Raw genomic sequence first — 20,333 nt, forward strand, 5'->3', positions numbered from 1 at the left:
TAATCAGCTCCTTCCTCTGTTCTGATGTGTAGTATAGTTGTTCATTCTCGTATTATTTAGCCCATCGCATTGTGCTGCAATTATGTCATTTGCTTACCAGTATGTCTTCCCACTAGATTGTAAGTTCCTCAGAGTCTTTAGTGCCTAGCATCACACCAACTGTACATAAATCTAGTTATTCAGTTTGGTTAGCTTTGCAATAAAATGTACAATACCTTTTTTGACTAGGTCCTTTGAAAGATAATCCTATTTAGCTCCTGATTTATTATTAAAATAATAAAATTCACAGAAAAACGAAAATTATAATATGTTAAACAGAGATACCCTTTTCTAAAACATAATATCTATTTTCTATAGTAAAGAGAAAAATAGTTTTCTAAACTGAATCAATAGTGCTGGGAGAAAATGATTCTAAAAGATAAATATTGAGAGTAAATTTTTAGCTGGATTTCTCCACCGACATTTTGTTAATAGAGTATATATAGAAGGAAAATTCTGGTCAAAATTTTAGGCTTCTCAGTTCTAAGTTTCTAGAAAATTCTAAAATTTTAATGATTGAATTTTGAAGACCCCAGAGTAATTTTAAAGAGTGGAGAATGCAGTTAAAGTTTACAATCTTATTCCCATCTCAGCATGGAGCAATAAAAGAGAAAAAAACCCAGTAGTAATAGAAGGGTTCACTTCACAGATGTTTATTGTATGAATTCATCAAAAGAGATGCTGTTTTTCATTTTTTCAATTGATCTTCATATTTATTTTTTAACATTAAGTTCTCCTTTTAATATCATTCAATATCCTCATAGAATTGGATAAATCTTCAAAATATGTTGTTTTAAAAAAATCTAGTTCTTCCTGTGTTTCTCCTTTAGTCTCACACTACTACCACACTCACCACACTTCTGACACGTCTGGTCACCACATGTGTGGGTTTCCCCACACTAATCAATTCTGACTTGGTTTCCTACAATTTAGCTCAATTCTCTTAGTATCTACTTGGAGATAGTGTCATATTCCACATGTTAAAGGCTGAGTCCCACAATACTGTCCATCACCTCTGATACCAATCCCAGTTAGAAGCTTCCCAGGTTATGCACAACTTGTGTGTGACCTGGCTACAAATTAGAGATTCCCATGGCCTTCTGCTCTTGTTCAATTAATTTGCTAGAGTGGCTCGCAGAACGCAGGGAAAAACATTTACCAGTTTATTAAAGAATATGATAAAAGATTCAGAAGAACAGCCAGATGAAGAGACACAGGGCAAGGTCCTGGAAGGTCCTAAGTGCAGGAGCTTCTGTCTCTGTGGGGTTGGGGTGTGTTCACTGACCTGGAAGATTTCCTAACCCCATATTATTGGGATTTCTATGGAAGCTTCATCACGTAGGCACGGTAGATAATTAACTCCATTTTCAGTCTTCTCCCTTATCAAGGGAATGGGGTAGGGTGAAAATTCCAGGCTTCTAATAAAGGCTTGGTCTTTCTGGTAAGGAGCCCTCCTCCTAAAGCCATTCAGGAGCCCACCCAGAGTCATCTCATTAGAACAAAAGACACTCCTATCACCCAGGAAATTATAAGAGCTTCAGGGCCCTCGTATTAGGAACTAGGGCAAAAGAAAAAGGACAAAAGATGTTCCTGGTACTCTTATCACTTAGGAATTTATGAGTTTTAGGAGCTCTGTGCCAGGAACAAGTGGCAGAGACAAATACATATATTCTATTTTCTCACATATGTAATATGGCTTTGAAAATCTATGGGGGTAATTACAGGTTTCTAAATATAATTCTTCATTGTGAAAGAGGTTAATATTGATACATGGCTATTTTTAAGGCTTTTATTATCCACTAAGCGTTGATTAATTCTAAAATTTAAAAAAAATGTAGGTAGGAAATAAAAAGTAGAGTAAATAAAGATTTCCTTTAAAACTAGTTGTCTTTGAAAAATGCAGTATACCAGCAAACCTATCATAAAATATTGAGATTCTCAGAGAAATTATATACATTTATAGCATCAGTGCATTTTAGAAAATAAGTAATGTTCTTTGGATTTGCTGAGATATTCTACAATATTCTTATCTTTTTAAGTACTTTGGAGAGCCATGAGTACTCTCAACATGTCTGCAGTCTCAGAGTCCAGTGAGCCCTAATCAAGGACATCATGCATTGATGTACAAGGCAATGAAAATGACAGGTGGTTATTCATCTAAATGTGGGTATGTGTGTGCACGCTTGTCTGTCTAGCCTAATGTTCTCTCTTTAAACAGATAATGTGATGCTGCTGGGGGATCTGGTTGTCTTTTATATGAGACAACTAAAATTCTATCACATCTAGGGCATTCTTTCTCTTCATCAATTACACATGAAGCATAATATACTCTCAAAATTCCTAGACAGATAGACATTTAGCTCTGTATGCATTAATTTTAAATATGCAATATTTTTACATTATTTCTGAAAATCCAACTTCACACTTCTAAGGCCTGAGCCTAAATTTAGAAAAATGCATTCCAGAGATAATATAAACAATTTACATGGAAAGCATAGAATCTTCCCTCCCAGAGAGCCAAAAGTTGCCTAAGAAATTCCTCACTTCATAAGATTTCTAAATATCTTAAAATTTCCAGTAGATACAACTTGGCTTTGGAAGTAGCAATATGTCTTAATTTGGATTTTTTCAAAGTTCTTCTTGGATAAGTTTACTAGTTATTCTATTTAGAAAATCTGCTTTGATAGGATTTTAATATCTCAAGTTCCTAACCTATGTAGGATTTTAAGCTTGTTTTCTTAATTCAGTGGCTTCCACAAAATAAAGACAATAGAATAGAAACTTCAAACCCAAAATCAATAATCAAAGTTTAAGTACTAAATATGAAATCTTGGGCAAAATCAAATGATACCTTATACAACGTTTAGTACAGACAAAATTACTTTAGTATAGGTGTCTCCAAAGATTGAGAGGCGCAGCTGTTGCATGTAGCTAACAGACAGGTGGTGGTGGGAAAAGGGTGATGCTACAAGATCAAGCCCAGATGAATGAAGAGAAAACTTCAGACAAGAACTAGGCTAACCACATGGTGAGGTTTTGTTTGTTTTATAGGATTGCTGAGGTAATACGTCTGTTCTGACTCAGAGTCCTTCAGGAGTAGAGTTGCCCCACTCCAGATGCGACTAAATTTGGACCCTGGTGGTATTCTCTGTGGAGTTTCTGACAAGTGGCCTGCTGCCTTCTAATTATTTGCAGTAGCGGACTTTACAACTTTAAACAACTTACAACTTTATACAATTTTAACACACCTTTAGAGAAAAAGAGGACTGTCATGTCCCAGCTTCTGCTTTACAGATACTGGCAAGAACACTAGTCTGAAAGGCTACACTCTTGGGTCTTGGTTGTTTGGTTCATGTGTTGAAGCAGGACAGAAAGGAGGAAAAAATTTACAATATATTATGTATGTTATATTTAGAAACTAGACAAAATACATGCCGGTCTTAAGTAAATTAAACTTTTATTCACAAACTAGAACTATAAAAGGAAAGGGGACACTGATAGAAATATTCTGTATTTTCATAGGGGTAGATATGTTTATTAAAAGTCATTTAATTTTACTTACTGTTAATATAATTCATCATGTATAAATGTTACCTCAATTTAAAAAGAAGTAAAATCTATGATTTGTATAATTAGATCTTAGTATTGATATGTCACACTATTAACTACATTTCTTATTTTGTGTATTGTTCATACCCTGGCATCTACAGCCTTGCTGATTGGGGATAGGCTGCCTCTCCCAAGGTTAGCCATTTCCTAGAAATGGCAAAGACTGGCCCAAGAGTATGCATCTCATAACGTAAACTAATCAACCTGGTGCCTTCTCTGGCTCTTATGCTCTAGCAGGCAATATCCCTCTGTCCCAATCATCCTAAGACCAGGTACCAGACAACTGTAGAAAGTCCTTATACCTCAGAGTCTACTGCTGAAATCATTTAAACTAGCCAATCCTAAGTATACTTACCTCATCTCCCCTTGCCTTGCCTTTGTTACAAAACTACAGCAAAGGCTCTTGCCCGTGCTTTTTCCTTGCTCCTTCTACCTCCTGACTGACCCTGGTGCTTCTCTGTGTGGTCTTCCATGGTATGACATGCCCCCTCCTCTTGAGCACTATAAATAACAAACTACTTTTTCAATAGCAATTATTTCCTTAATCTGTTGGCCTCACCATACCTGAATAATAACAAAAACTGCATTTTAAAAGAATCACAGTAATGGAATATCATCTAGAATTTTATTCAAGCAAGTAAAAGATCTCTTCTTGACAAACAGTTAATGAGTTATCTAAGGAAATAACTGGTATGCACACAGTCTATTGGTAGTTATTTTTCTCTTACTTTATTCAAACCCAGAAACTGCTGATGCACTATCTTTGATGTTTAACCAACACTCAGGTTTAAAATCTACCTGTAGAAGCTTTGATAAATACATTTTTAACCCATAATGTATTTAAGGGAGAGGTACTTCTGCAATGATAAGCTTTCTACCTGTTGGACAGCTGTGTCTCTGCTTATTAAGCCCATGATTTTAGTCAGATTACATTGTTAGATACTAGACACTAAACCATAATCTGACATCCTTATCTGGACCTACTCCTAGCTGGTATGATTGAGACCCAAGGTAAATAATTTTGTTCATTCTTTGTTGGACCCTTTCATTTTTACAAGTAAGGAAAGAAAAAAAAGATGGAGAAAATATCACAGTTGTTGTCAGTCCAGAATTCTTCAAGGCATCACATATAAACCCTCTTGTAGTAGGATTAGTCGGGGTTTGTGTCACAGGTAATAAATAGCTAACTTTAACTGGGGTACTGAAATTTGAAATACATACACACACACACACACAGACTTATGAATGCATGTATTTGTATAAAATCAAGTCCAGTCCTACAATAACTTTACTCTCACTTGTACATGTTCCTGGTTGAGTGAGAAATTGATTTATTCCTGAAGGAATGACAATTGTCCTTATAGGTATCACACCCATGAGTGAGCAACCATTACTTTACTCTTCACCATTGTATGAATCATCAATTTTTATAGTGCATTATCCCCCATAAATGTACACCATAAAAGTATATGTTGCATCTAAAGAGTATTGATCCCGTGTACGGAAGCAGAAAAAATGTTGACAAAGTCTGTGTAGCATATGGCTTGTACAGGCCTGGCGCATATGTCTTGTATATGCCTAGCAGTCCTACCCTGAGTGCAACAGAGACTAACTGAAGCAGGGAGGGGGGTCATTTTTAGAAATCATGTAGGTTGATCCCTTCCTTTAGGGAAGTAAAAGCCCAAACCTCCCATAACAGGAAATCTGCAAAGTCTGGTCAAACATTTGGAAATCAGATTTTCAAATTAGCTGAGAGCTATCCACTTTACTCACATATAGAAATACTCATTGGCTTGAAAAAAAAAAAAAAAAAAAACGGGAAAAGGGAATATTCCAGAAAAGAGAACTTTTTTGATGGTTCATTATATAGACTGTAAAATGTTTTAATGACAATAAAATCATCTTTTTTGAGTAGCCCTACTTCCATGTTACTTTTATGCTAGGAACTTATTTGTAATATAGATATACTCAACATAATAGTCTTTATTTGCTAATTCAAAAGAAAGTCACCTGAAAAAAATTTAAGGAATAGGGAAAGGCTAAATACACTTGACAATTATATGAATCCTAATACTCACTTCTATATCATCCCAAACCCATGAGCCATTAAAATTTACTAATTAATTAATAAACAGAGGCTGTGTTTATTAATTTGTTCTAGTCTAGCTGTCTGTAAGACACGGGTGGGGAATATGCCAATTTGAGAGTTTTTGCATATTTATACAAACAAAATGCACATCATCAGAGGTTTTCAGAGTCTCCAAAAGCAATCATGCCTGCAAGTTTTCTATTTTGGCTGTAAAATTTGCATTATCCATGCTTGCACTTACTAAGACACTTCCCAACCTCTTTTTGTCCCAAGCAAATTCCCTCCTCCTTTGTCCCAATCACTTGATTAAGAAATACAAACATTTAGTTGCACTAAATAATATTTCATTCCTCACAAACAGAGATTTTTTAAAACTGTAAGCAGAAAATTGCAGAGGCAGACTACCTGCTGCTTAATTTCCATGATGCCTGTGGCCTGACCTCTTTAGTTCCAGGCACAGGATTAATTTATCTAAAGAATTTTTGTCAAATACCTTTTTAGCTAGTAGCCATGAATTTTGGAGTAATGCTAATTCTCAAGTCCATCCAAATAAGGAAAATGCATCAATATGTATTTTTGCAATTATGCAAACTTCACATAATTGACCTTAGAATTTTGAGAGCTGGAGCAGATTAATTTTTACATACACCATAGAAATTTTAGCACATTAAAAAAATAGCCTTAAGTTGTTCCATTTTTGGATTGCATAAGACAAGCAAAAAAGAAATTATGCAGATACAAATATAGTAATACTTGTTTCTTTTAAGAGTTTGGCTTTCATTTCAATGTTTATATTTAAGTTCCTGCATTTCTAATTCCCAAAAGCTGACAAAAATTGTCTTTAGCCCACATAGAATAGTTCTCAGACAATGCTGTATAAACTTCAGATTTTGCAGGAGAGACATTTTATTTTAACTAAGGTGTGGAAAAATTCTAAACATTCATTCCCAAGCTTGTGAACTTAATTTAAGTCACTTTGTGTTGAGTTTTATTTATGAAAAAAATAAATTCAATGTAAAGACAAATTACAATTATATTTAAAAACTGAGTTAAAAATGTAGTGATGCATTCATCATCATTACTTATTGGAGGGAATAAAAATATTCTAAAATTGATTTATGGTGACAATTGCATCCGTCAGTAAAATACTTAAAGACTATTAAATTGTATACTTGAAGTGGGTGGATTTCATGAGATATAATATATACCTCAATAAAGTTATAAAAAAAAGAATAACCTGAAATAAAAAGTATATATTATTTATCAGAATTGAGAGGTGGTTAAATTAATTGTATGGCTTTGGATGATTTTGAACATTTTTTTTAATGTGTTCCATGTATTTTATCTAATTTTCAGATTTGTCTGTCGGAAAAAAACCCTGCATGAATTATTATACAGACAGGATAACTGGCCTGGTCTGTCAGGTGTCTTCTGGAATTGAAAAACAATAAACCAAGGATCATTATTATTCTCATTGCATAGTCTGTGGTTTAGCTTTAGAAACATGCTTTTCAAGTTAAATTTACTTCAAAATGTACCTAGGTGGAAAAAAAAATGAAGGAAAAATGCTAGAGGCAAAGCAAACTTGAGGTTGAGAAACCTGGCAGTCCATTCCCCAAACATGACTGAATTTTCCTACCCCTGTTACATTCTAGGGGGGCTCACAGTTGGTTTTCATATATGCATTTATGGATGTATGTACACATCTTGCTTTCTTGAATGGCTAAAGTATGGTACTTTTACTCTTTGTTAACCTTAAGAATAACTGACTGTCAAACTGATTTTGGGATCTAATGGCTTGGTTTAATCCTCTGAAAGGGGATCCTGAAATAACAATCCTCTAAGACCAGACGTTGGGTTCTAAACAAAGTATAGAATTTGCAAATAGGTACATGTGGAATAAATAGTCCATCAACATTTGTGTTCATTATAATGCATCCAATGCATAGGCAACTACACATAATCAATATAATGTTTGTGTTCTTCTCATTCATATATTTTTTTTAATGTACAGCAATAGGTTGGGAAGTGCTTTAGGTAATTTATCATTAGCTTTCTCATGAAATGGTGGATCATGAAATCAGATAAGAAAAAAAAATCAATCCAAGTAAAACAAGTTTTGAACAACAAAAAATGAACATGTCCTTATTACAAAATCCATAACAATGAAGCTTATAATAAGGGAAGTGATTCGACCACCAGGAAGACAGACACAGAAGGAAAATTTTGAGAAAAATTTTCCAACACATTCCACGAAAAGTCAACAGGGTTTTACAGGAAACAATCAAGTGATTGTAGAAAGAAAACATGCAACCAAAGAATTTATTCAGTTAACATCTATAATTTAACAAAATAACATATGTTCAAAGTCATTTTTTGAGAACAAATTAAAAGGCTCTATGGGCTACAAATTGCTAACTAGCAATGTTCATTTAAGGAAATGATGAATCACACTGATGACAGACTATCCCAAGAGTGGCTGCTGCAAAACTGGCATCTGAATACTTAGCGTCAACTTTATTGGTAACTTTGAAATCTTAAATCGACACATTTTAACCCAAATATAGGCAGAAAACATACAATATAGAGGAGTCCATATTTATATTATTAAATACGAATGTAAAACTACAAAAAATTGATGGATACAAATATTTTATGAAATTTGAACATAAATTCTTTAAATCATATGAATCATCAGATCCAACACTAGTGAGAAAATTATATAACCATAATTGACATTTAAAAGAAGAAACTGATGAAATGTAAAACCTGAATGTGCTAGTTTTAAAAATCCAACACAAAAAAGACTTATTTATATGTACATTCAATATATATCTACTATAATATACATGTATATGTATAGCCTATGTAAAGCTCAATTACTGATCATTTTATCTATTAGATTCACACATCATTTTTATTTAATTCTAACAGCAATCTTAAAAGATGGGAACTATTTTTCTGATTTCAAAAAATGAAGGAAGCCTAGAATTAAAAATATTAAGAAACTCAACCAAAACAACATTTAGCAAACGGTGGTACTCGCATTCATTTTCACAAACGTCTCTCATTTGAATTTTTTCATTCATACTTTCCAGTTATACTTTGTAATATAGGCAATGAGATAATTTCTATTTAAAATTTATCTTCTATAAAAGTACATTTTAAAATAAAGAAGTTAGTGACTAGTATTTAATCCCATACTCTTTCCCTTTCCTACTATCCTACTGGAATAAGACTAAAGAAATATTCAAGTCGTTCTCTAGAAAGACACTTGAGACAGCAGAATTTTACATATCATTTAATAAAACAACAATCCTAGTTAGCCTTATAGCTCTCTTTATTACGGTTCTAAGGTCCTCCCTAAATTAACAATATAATAGGGGACTTCCCTAGTGGTGCAATGGTTAAGAATCCGCCTGCCAGTGTAGGGGACATGGCTTTGATCCCTAGTCTGGGAAGATCCCACATGCCACGCAAGCAACTAAGCCCATGTGGCACAACTACTGAGCCGGCACTCTAGAACCTGTGAGCCACAACCACTGAGCCCATGTGCCACAACTACTGAAGCCCACATTCCTAGAACCTGTGCTCCGCAACAAGAGAAGCCGCTGCAATGAAGTGCAGCACCCCCGCTTGCTGCGACTAGAGAAAGCCCACATGCAGGAACGAAGACCCAACGCAGTCCAAAATAAATACATTAAATAAATAAATAAATTTATTTACAATGTTTTTATTTCAAATATTTGCACATATTTGATTAATTCCTTAGTAAAAATCATTAAAGATCATAAAATGATTTCATTTCAGAGAGGTTATGTGTCTATTACCTGCCAGGTATGGTGGAATAGTTAAAGCAATGTAAAAGGTGGATGTGGAGCCCACCTTTATGGAGATGGAAAACATTCTCATCACTAGAGTAGGGTTTCTTTACAAATTACTATCTGATACCTCATGCTCCCCTAAATGCATATGGAACCTATCATCTCAGTTAAAGACTAGCTGATGTGAAGTACTCTGACCCATTCAGGATACCTAATGATCATATTTTGTTGGTGTCCCAACAATACCCATTTGGAATTTACTATTGTAGGGTAACTGTCCTATTTAAAGCTGCCAGCATCTCACTCCATTTGACTGAGGGCTTTCTTTGGCCATTGGAGTCAGCTCGCCCAAGCACTTCAGGCTGGAAGTTCTAAGAAATAATACTCCTTCAATTAGTTCTCATCCTTGGAACAGCCTCAGTCAAGAACAGATAAGGCATCTAGGTATAAATACCCAAGCTTTATCTTCAGTTGAATGGGATAACTCAGAAGCAAATGTTCTACACTGACGCTCTCTGTTAAGCAGCGGAATTAAATTCCAGTCTTCCACAGGGTAACTTGACCAATACTGGACCCTTCCTCAGTTGCCTTCCTTTCCCTGTTTTATTTTCATACTCCCCTACTGTTGAAAAAGCAAACTAAGACTTCTAGGAGAAGACGAAAAAGCAAACTAAGACTTCTAGGAGAAGACAAACTAAGACATCTCAGGTCTCTGAAGATACTCAGAATATTGATGAGAGCTGAGACCATCTTGAACTCTATTTAGATTTTCAAGACATTTACACAGTTTGTTTCTATTCTAGTTAACAACAAATACCGTCATTAGGAAGTCTTGGAATCCATTGGGTCTTTGCTTAGGGAAATCAAACACAGACACAGAAACAGATACAACAAGTGCAGACACCCAGAGCTAACACACACACACAAACACACACACGCACACACACACACATTCCTTCCCCAGCATCATCAATGCCTCAAACTCACTCTTGAGAGTTGGAAGTCATAACACAGATACTAGAAATTACTTGAGTAAGAGGACTACAGTTGCTACAGTGGTATGAAAAGATAGTTTGTGGTGTTATATAGAACTTGAGTGGCATCATTTTTGTTCAATTAGGCCTCTATTTTTCTGTCTACTCTAGGTAGAGGTGACTTTTTTGGACAAAATGGCTAGCTATTTGTTTTGTTGTTTTGTTGTGCTTTGTTTTATTGCTTTTTTTTTTTTAATCTTGTACTTCCATGCTCAGAATACAGCATCCCCAAGTCAGAAAAGCAGAGGTGTTTTTGTTGTTTAGCCATTCTTGGATATTCTCAGGCAAATACCAAGATGTATCATGACAACAGGCCCTCAAACAAGAAATAGACATCCCAATGCACACCAGACCCATGACATTTTTTTAAGCAGAATACAGAGAACAGAGCTCCTCTGATCTGTTGGAACTTGACTTCCTGTTCTTTGATGACATTGCCAGACTATCTCATAGCTTCCTGCTCACTTCTCAGTGATTAATGCCCAGTGTATACCATTATAAAATAGCAATTTCCTGGGTGAGAGAGAAAGAACTTTGTGCTTTTATTCCTTCTTTCTCTCCTCTGATGTTGGGGGCACTATGGAGAGATTGTGGAAAAATGAAGGAGTTTATACTTACAGTACACACAATTGCACTGTATTTGTTGAGTTCACTGTTTTCTTGGCTGATACCAGATTTTGGAATTGTGTGCTGGCTCCCTATAGGCACTCATGGCTTTTTCAGAGGACTCTGTGGGTCTCTACCCTATAGGGACTCATCTTGAGCCATTTAAAAGACCTTCAAGAAATCTGGTCCCAACTGTTTGCAGTATTTTGATTGTGGCATACTTGGTGAATTTTTGTCTTATTTTGTGATTTTATTTGCCAGTTTCTAAGCAACAGAAAAACATCCTGCTAAACATCTTGTATATAACTAGTGTGTGTGTGTGTGTGTGTGTGTGTGTGTGTGTGGTATGTATAAGTGCACATATTTTACCTTTTATTTTGGAAACTCATTTTTAAAAAATCTTTTTGGTGTCTTCATAGATGCTGATATTTATTAGTTATAGTGCTATATATAACACCCATACCATAATAATTGCACTGAATGACTGTAGCTAATCTTAGAGTTATATTCTTGAACCAGGATGAATAAAATCAAGTCATGACAGCTTCTCTATCCTATACCTCTCAAAGCCTTACAGAACTCAATTAGGTTTTATGTTGGGGTAACACGTTACAGAAGCCCACAAACAGAAGCCTGTGCTCAGATTGAAAGTGAGGTAAAATATATCTCTAAATAAATCCTTCCTGTCAATTCACATGGTGAGTGAAAATTAGAGTCCAGTAGGAATCAGAGAAAGAGGCAGAGAAGCAAGTCCCCTCTAGGAGGGACTCATTCACAGCAGGGTGAAGACATCCTCGTATCCTACTGTCTAGCAGACTTCACCAGAAGAGACACTTGTCACAAAGGAATTGAGACAAGTGGGTTCACACAGAAATCTTTTCTGTTATTACTTCCTCAGTTCCCACTTGCTGCTATAAGAACATTCTGAAATAACATTGCCAGTACACAATTATTACTCCCAAAGTTTTGTTTTGTAAGGTAAGACAGATGTTAGACAGAGATGCAGAAATACAAGGCTTATCTACAGATAGCCTACATATAATGAAGAAAATATTACTCACATTTGTTAAGTTTTTATCTTGTCTAAGGAGCCAATATTTTAAAAAATGGTCTTGAAGAAATCATAAATGGGCAACAAAATTTCTTTAAAAGTAAAGATTAAATGAAATGGAAAAAAAAGAAAAGCCCAATTTACCTCTTAGAGGTTTAATATTTACATAATATTATTTAACTTTGTAAGTCTTTACTCTTCCAAAGACTTGACATTAATTTAAAATGTTGATTTCAAGAATAAATATAAATAGTCCTCAACATGAATTCTATTTAGTGCCAGAGACCTTTAATCAAATTAGAAAGTTACAAGAATAAGAATTGAAACCACTTTTATGTAGTGAAAAGACTAGAAAAGCAAAGTGATAAAATATTTTGGAGCCCCACATATTTTCTTAATCAAGATGCATTTGTTGGATCAAATTACTTTTTTCATGTAGCAGTTCTATGCAGACACATCCTTGATCCTGTTGTGGTTTAAACTGATTTTCTGAATACTTCTCTTCAAAATATATTGCCAGTGCAAAGTGAGATAACATACCTTCTTCTGAGAGTCAAATGTTAAATTATTCTATTTGTTTTATTTATGATTTAAGGTAACTGTCTCACTCATCAATAATAATGTTAACCACAGTCTTCAGGAGACAGAGACTAAGCCTTTCAAATGAATGACTATAAAGTGAATAGCTTGTGCCAAAGGGTGATTCATTTGATTTAAAACACATTTGTAGAACAAATTTTGGAACTGTGCACACTTGCTAATTTTCTCTTTTGTGATTTTCCTTCTCTTTTGGAGGCTGGCAATCAAAACCAACATCTAGACAGTGACAAGTCTGATGAAATGGTTAAGAGCATTCCCGGAAGTGGCATATATGCCAATGAATCTCCTTGCAATTAGGAGAAATAAAAAGTCTGTGCTAGATATGAGTAAAAGTTGTTGTATGGTTTGGGGTTTTGGTTTTTTTCTTGTTTAAAAAAATATCTTGGAATACAGAAGCATGAGTCTAAGCATGAGGGTGACAGGGGGACTGCCAGAAGTAGTCACCATGCTCCATCATACTATAGAGCCATCAGGACCAAATCTGTATATCAGACCTCTTCACCTCTTCAAGTTCTAGGTCATGACTAGTGAAATTATGAGCTGTCTTAGCAGCTTCTATTGATACAGCCTGTCTTCTTTGTGGAGTCTTATGCAGCTGACTGATTCCAAAAACTTCAGATGGATCAATCTTTGATTCTAAGGTGGGCAAAAGTCAATCCCAATTTGATTTAGATCTTTCAGAACAGATTGATTATTAATTATGCAGAAGCTTCTGGTGACACTTGCTTCCCTATCTCTCCACACCACAATGGTTTTACATTTTTAGAACTGAACAAAACTTTTAGATAACTTTTCAGGCTAAAAGTGAATCACAGAGAACTGTGCTGTAGAAATAATGAATATGATACTAAACCCCACCACCAGACACATTCTAGTAACTCTTCAAATGTTGAATTATTTAAACACTGTTTTTCTTCAACATAGGTAATTAAGGTTGACCAGCGCATAAATAGTTCTCACAAAAGACATTTTTTTCCCAGTCTTGAAATTTTTCTACTTGTTAATTTCAGTCTTTTCTTTTTCCCCCCTTTCATATCACTGTGCTTTTTACAATAAACTAAGAAGAAGAACACAGACAAGAACAAACTCTGCCCCTCAACAGATTTCCCCTAAAAATTCTGAATGCGTCAGACTTGATGGATAGCTGTAGATTACTGAACTAGAGAAGACACTGGCTGACAGTATTTAGGGAAATTCCACACATCTCCTTGATAAGATACCAACCCACACTTCCTCTTAACTTATGAACTGTTTCTCAGTTTACCGGGTGGAAGCTGGCCTAGGATAACAAGATTCCTGTACAATGAGTACAAGAAGAGAATGTTAATTAAGATCCTTTTCATTAAAAAAATTAGGGAAGCTAATCTTCCAGGGAAACTTAAAGACATGAGAACAGATAGAAGAAATTTTGTTTAAATGTGCATAAATAGAAGGCTAGGAAATTGTGGCCACAGTACAAATCACAATGTCTCAAAATCATTAGCCAAAAACAAGTAACAACAACAACAAAAATCAATAGAATAAAAAAAAATGTAAACAACTATAGTTGTTTTTTTTTTTCAGAATGGAGCCATAACTGCACAAAAATTGATTTTACAGAGAACTGACTACCTTGAAACATTTATTTTCATACAGTTTAAGAGCAGATGTAATAAAATTTCCACAATCGGTTTACTTACTTCCTTGGTAGTTCTGTTATTTTCTTCCTATATACCCACTAGTGAGTTGCAGAGGTTTTGTCTAAGTACATGAAGGAGATGAAAAACAGCGGTATCAGTGTGAAAGGGCACATCACATTTTTATTCTGTGGCTTAGCAACTTCTTAATCCTGATCCAATTCAGTTCGTGACCTGTTTTAGGCAAAGTGACTTTCTAGATTCACCGCTCTCTTCCTGCTTTCCTCCTCATGCGGAGAGAAACAGGTTTCCGTATTTCTTGTTATGACTAATTCCTGTCATTGATTCCATTCCTTCCTAGCGTTACTTGACTCCTCAAAAGCCCTGCCGACCTTGCCATTACATTGCCAATCCACATTCTTCTTCCCTTCAATGGCATGCTTCAGTAGAGGAGAAAGTGGTGGTTAAGAACGCAGGCACGGCTGTCAGGTTACTCAAGTGCAAACCATGATTCAGCAACATCTGTGTGAACTTAAGTAGGTTACTTAACGTGCTTTTCTGTTTCCTCTGCTGAAATACGGGGAAAATAAGAGTTTCTACTTTATAGAGTTTTTTCTTAATGAAGATTGAATTAAGTAACATACAGAACACAATTAGCACAGTTCCTGCCACATGGTATGGACTTCAACATTTGCAATCCAACTTCTGTCCCCAAATTTCACTCTAAATCGTCTCAAATGGTAGCATACCTCCCCAAATACCAACACTAGTAGCTTTTATATTCTGATCTGCTTCTGGGGAAACTCTGGTATTTAAATCGTCTGCTCATCCTTCCCTTCTTCTTATATCTCTTTCACTTAAAAAGTATCTAAAAGCGCCAATTTGGATGAGGACCAATCTAGCCACTATGAAAGAGACAAATGTGGGCCGTGCCTGGATCATGCCCTCGAGGAACTTAGAGTACAGTAGGGAAGATTAAATGCATATAAAATGCCATTCTAATGTAAATTAGAATAGAGGAGCACCATAAGAGATGCTGATAACTGATAATGTAGTGCTGTGGGAGTTCAGATGAAAGCACAATTACTGCTAGCTGAGAAGAATTAGAGAAAATTAATGGAGGTGCTGGCATTTAATCTGGGCCTTGCAGGATGGAAGGCATTTGGATACATAAATAATGAACAAGTATATTTTAGGTGAAGGTCACCAAATTTGCAAAACTTCCTGGAGAACAAGAAAGAGTTAAATTTGTTTTTGATTATGCTTGGAGATTTGCGTGAAGTCTACATATGAAAGGTCTTAATTTCCAGGCTAAGAAGTTTGACTTTTTTTCCTGAATTATGGGGAGCCATTAAAGCTTTTAGAATAAGTAAGCAACGTGATCAAAATGGTATTCAATAAGATTAACCCTGGCATGATTTCATTACAGTTCAGCAAACATGGATAAGACTGAGTGCCTGCTTTTGCGGAGTTACAGCATCCGTTAAGAGCAGTGACAGAGCTATAAACAGGTTCCTTGGGGGTCCAAGGAAGCTTTGCTTACTCCACTTGGAAAACATAAAGTTCCTGCAGAAGGTGACTCATGAACTAATTTTCGAGAGATGAGAAATGAACAGGTGAAGAAGGAAAAGAGAATTTCCTAAAGTGAAAATAGCTAACATGTTTGAAATGGCATGACACTGTAGAGAGTTTATGAAGATGATAAGAAACTGTATTCATAGAGCATAAAGTAGAAGGGTATTAAATGGCAAGTGGGCATGGGGCAGGACATGGGGAATTCTGTAAGCCACAGAAAAGCACTCGGATTGAAGGTGCTTTATAAAACAAATGAGGTAGAAGAGTAACTCCAGACTAGTGGTTACCATAATAGTCCAGATGAAAAATGATGAGAACCTGAAGTTAGAAATACCAGTGAAGACAGAAACGATGTCTTAGAAATAAGGAGAGTGTTGTGCTAGTGGAATCAACAGGGCATACCTGACTATAGAGCCATTTGATAGACATTTATTTAACACCCGCTACATTTCAAGCTCTGAGAAAATACATCGACAATGCATCAATGAACATAAGTGGACAAAAACTCCCTGACTTCATAAAGCTTATATTTTTTCAAGGAGGATTAAGAGAGGAGATAAATAGAGAATAAAATTTCTTAAGTTACAATTGCATATGATTATTTCCTACAAGTCTGAGCTTGGATTCCAAAGCTGGCTCCTTTGCTATGCTCAAAGCTATTCGCTGCAATTCCCAAGATTTTATCTTTGGCCCTATTTTTTTAACAAAAAATTCTATGCTTTATATTGACTCCTTTTCAATGCTCATGATTTCCAAATATATGACCCATATTTAAGTTATTTCCCAAGAATCAGACTTTAATAGTCAACTGCTTAAAGTTGTATGACCATTTGGATGAACAACCTGTATGCTGTCTTATATCATCAATTCTAAGATGCTCTTATCATGTGTTTTTCCTCTTTCCGACCTTGATCAAGGGCTTCACCATGCTTTATGCCACACTTGTTTAGATTATTTTCGCATTTGAGTGAGCTGTAGCTCTCCACTGCTCTTCAATTCACATCTGCTCAATTCATACATTCTGGTTTTAATCTCTTAATATGTCATCTTCCTCCTTTTCTCAAATTTAGTTCAGAACTTGCTATCTCTCTTGTGGGTTATTGTTAGTTTGTTACTTGGTCTCCTTTGCAACTTTATTTCTTTCCCTAAATCAAAGGTCAGATCAGATCATAACATTCTCCTCCACAAAATCTACATGTCTTTCTCCCCACCCCATCCCAAACCATCTATAACATACGCAAGTGCCACTACATATAAGATGGAGAAAAATTCCCATGCATGCTTGACATGCAAGAAGTTGCATGGCAGATTCCTCCGGAAGATGGGCTTTCTATGTCAAAGGAAAGTAAGAGGCAAAGATACTGTTCAAAAACACTGGAAGACTGTCTTTGCTTTGGCCCCCATTCCCCTTTATCTATTGGTCTTATTGCTGAGTTGGTTCAGGAACCAAAAGCGTTCAAAACTTGTAAATATTCCCCTAAACTGAAGAGCACAAATTCTTGGTGCTTTTTTCCAGAATGCAAAATATGGAACTGAGTATTAAAGAGTAGGGATACAGCAAGATCAGTGTGTGTTTCCAAATCTGACAAGATCTTTGCTGCACAGACAGTCACCTAAGATTGTTATCATATCAGGATTCTAGAAGACCAGGAATAAAGCTGAGCCAAGATATGCTGTCTCTGCTTTTGTGCCTATAAGTCCTTTATTCACCTCCTTTTTTTTTTATTGAAGTATAGTTGATTTACAATTTCGTGTTAGTTTCAGGTATATAGCACAGTGATTCAGTTTATATATATATATGTGTATATATATATATATATATATAATATGGTATAGTTTCCTGTGCTACACAGTAGGTCCTTGTTTGTTATCTATTTTATATATAGTAGTGTGTATAGGTTAATCCCATCCTCCTAATTTATCCTTCCCCCTCCCCCTTCTCCTTTGGTAACCATAAGTTTATTTTCTGTGTCTGTGGACATATTTTTGTTTCATAAAGAAGTTTGTGTCTTTTTTTTTCCAGATTCCACCTATAAGTGATTATCATATATTTGTCTTTGTCTGACTTCACCTAGCGTAATAATCTCTAGGTCCATCCATGTTGCTACTTGAATTAAATTCTGTATCTTTGACTAAATATGTTTGGAAATGCAAGTGAGTGAATGTGTGTCTGTTTCAGTCAAACTGAATCCCCCTGGAACAGTGCTGACCTCAAATCTCCTTTCCATCCCCCACTCAGCCTTCTCCTCTCTTACACTTAAGCTGAATGGACTTATCTTAAGAGACAATTACCTCCCCAGTCCCTCTGCTTCCTTTCCCAGTCCTTAATGTTCTTGTTCCCTTTTGCACCTATCAAGTCCTTATTTATAGTCCACCTCAAACCCTACTTCTTCAATAAAATCTTCCTTAATTCCCAAACTGGAAATAATCATTCCTTTTTTTTACCCTGATGCATTTTGATTGAACGAATTATATTTATTTGATTAAGTGCTGAAATACTTATAAATTTCTTGAAGACTGCAAGCATGTATTAATTATCATTATATGTTCCTAATACATATCACAATGTTAGTTTCATTTTAGTACTCAATAAATATTTTGGGGATTAAATTGAATAGATAAAATATTTTATTGTTATGAAAGTGCAGTCACTTTATGAAATGAATTTAAAGAAAATTTTTAAAAGCAGCAAAGACTGAAATGCAGATACCTTATTTGCATTTCAAACAATACCTTAACACTAATTAATGCAAATTTGGGGGTAGTATCTATATGTTACATTGATTGACAGCCCCACTCTACAACAAATTTGAGGGGAAATCAAATACAAATGGATGTTAAAATCCTTCAGCATTAAATGGATTGAAGAAATATTGATAAAATTATGACAATCTTTCATATTTGCATAAAGTCTAGAAAAGTAATTGTTGCCTTTTGAGAACAAGATACTATTTGACAAATACAACGTGCTTGGCCTCAGGCCAAGCACTTCATCTAAACTCAAGCTGAGTAGACAACAAATGTGAGAGGGCTGTAGGTTTTCTATCTGTTTGCAGGCTTGCAGTTGGGAAAACAGTTTCTTTACAAGAACTTCCAAGTGTTTGGGGACCAGATTCAGCTTTAGAGTGCTAGGCATCCCTACACTTAATTTCAGATGCTTTGAGCCTATGGGATTGGCTTGAAGAGGGTATATACTGGTGTGCTGAAAGCTTGTGAGTAATTTTTTAAACAATTTCATGTTTAAAAATTACTGAGCTGAGGGTTTTCAGTGATATCACTACCTAAAGATGATAAACAAGTCCTCTGAGTGGTGCTAGTGGCAGTCACAACACTGTCCTGGACATAGAGATGTCTGCCAAAGGCTGATAAGGGGAAGGTGTGTGTCTCATAAAGCTGGGCCTTGTGTCTGAAATTCTATCCAAAAGAGGCACATGGAAAGTGATATCCACAAGTAAAATGTCAATGTGAAAATTTTCACCAATAAAAAACAGTATAAAATGCCTTTTCTACAAATTAATTGCTATTGATGTGGTCACCCAAAGGAGGTCTTGAAACTCAGCATATTTGGGATAGGATTGGGGGAGGGAACATTCTCTGATGCACTATGTATTATATTCCAAGGAAAACCTAAGAAAAGAAACTCAAAGTAGAATCAAAATTCACCAAAAGAGAATTTCAATATGGTCAGTGTGTGAAATTCAAAGATTATTATTGTCTTTGTAACAGTTTATCTTGGCATTTCCCATTTCCCTTAAGTGTATGGTCTAGATATTTATTCAAAAGAAAGAGAGCAACCACACACCCACCCACCCACCCACACACACACACAAATCCCCCACTGACATGGAGGACTATGGTGGTTATTTTTATGTGTCAATGTAGCTAGTCTAGAAGTCACTCTAAAGGTATTTTTCAAATGAGATTAACATTTAAATTAATAAACTTAAGAAAAGCAGATAGCATTCCATAATGTGGCTGGGTCTCATTCAATCACTGGAAGCCTTATGTAAAAAAGACTAAGGTCTTTCCCTTGAGCGAGGGAATTCTGCCTCCAAACTGCCTTCAGACCAGCTGCAACATCAACTCTTTCCTGGGTCTTCAACCTGCCCGACAACCCTGTAGATTGTGGACTTGCCAGCCTCCACAATCATGTGAACCAACAGTATAAAAGAAATCTCTCTCTCTCTCTCTCTCCTTCTAGCTAGCTAGCTAGATAAATAGATAGACAGATACACATCCTATTGGTTCTATTTCTTTGGTCAACTTGACTAATACAGGGTCTAATATAAT

General features: G+C 35.5%; 1 protein-coding gene across 2 annotated transcripts in view; it reads right to left on the reverse strand.

The window, feature by feature from the left end:
- Window positions 1-20,333, reverse strand: part of EPHA3 (EPH receptor A3) — a 352,548-nt gene that overhangs the window by 79,265 nt on the left and 252,950 nt on the right. The window lies entirely within an intron of this gene.

The sequence above is a fragment of the Hippopotamus amphibius genome, chromosome 10, assembly GCF_030028045.1.
Source record: "Hippopotamus amphibius kiboko isolate mHipAmp2 chromosome 10, mHipAmp2.hap2, whole genome shotgun sequence".
Classification (NCBI taxonomy): domain Eukaryota; kingdom Metazoa; phylum Chordata; class Mammalia; order Artiodactyla; family Hippopotamidae; genus Hippopotamus; species Hippopotamus amphibius.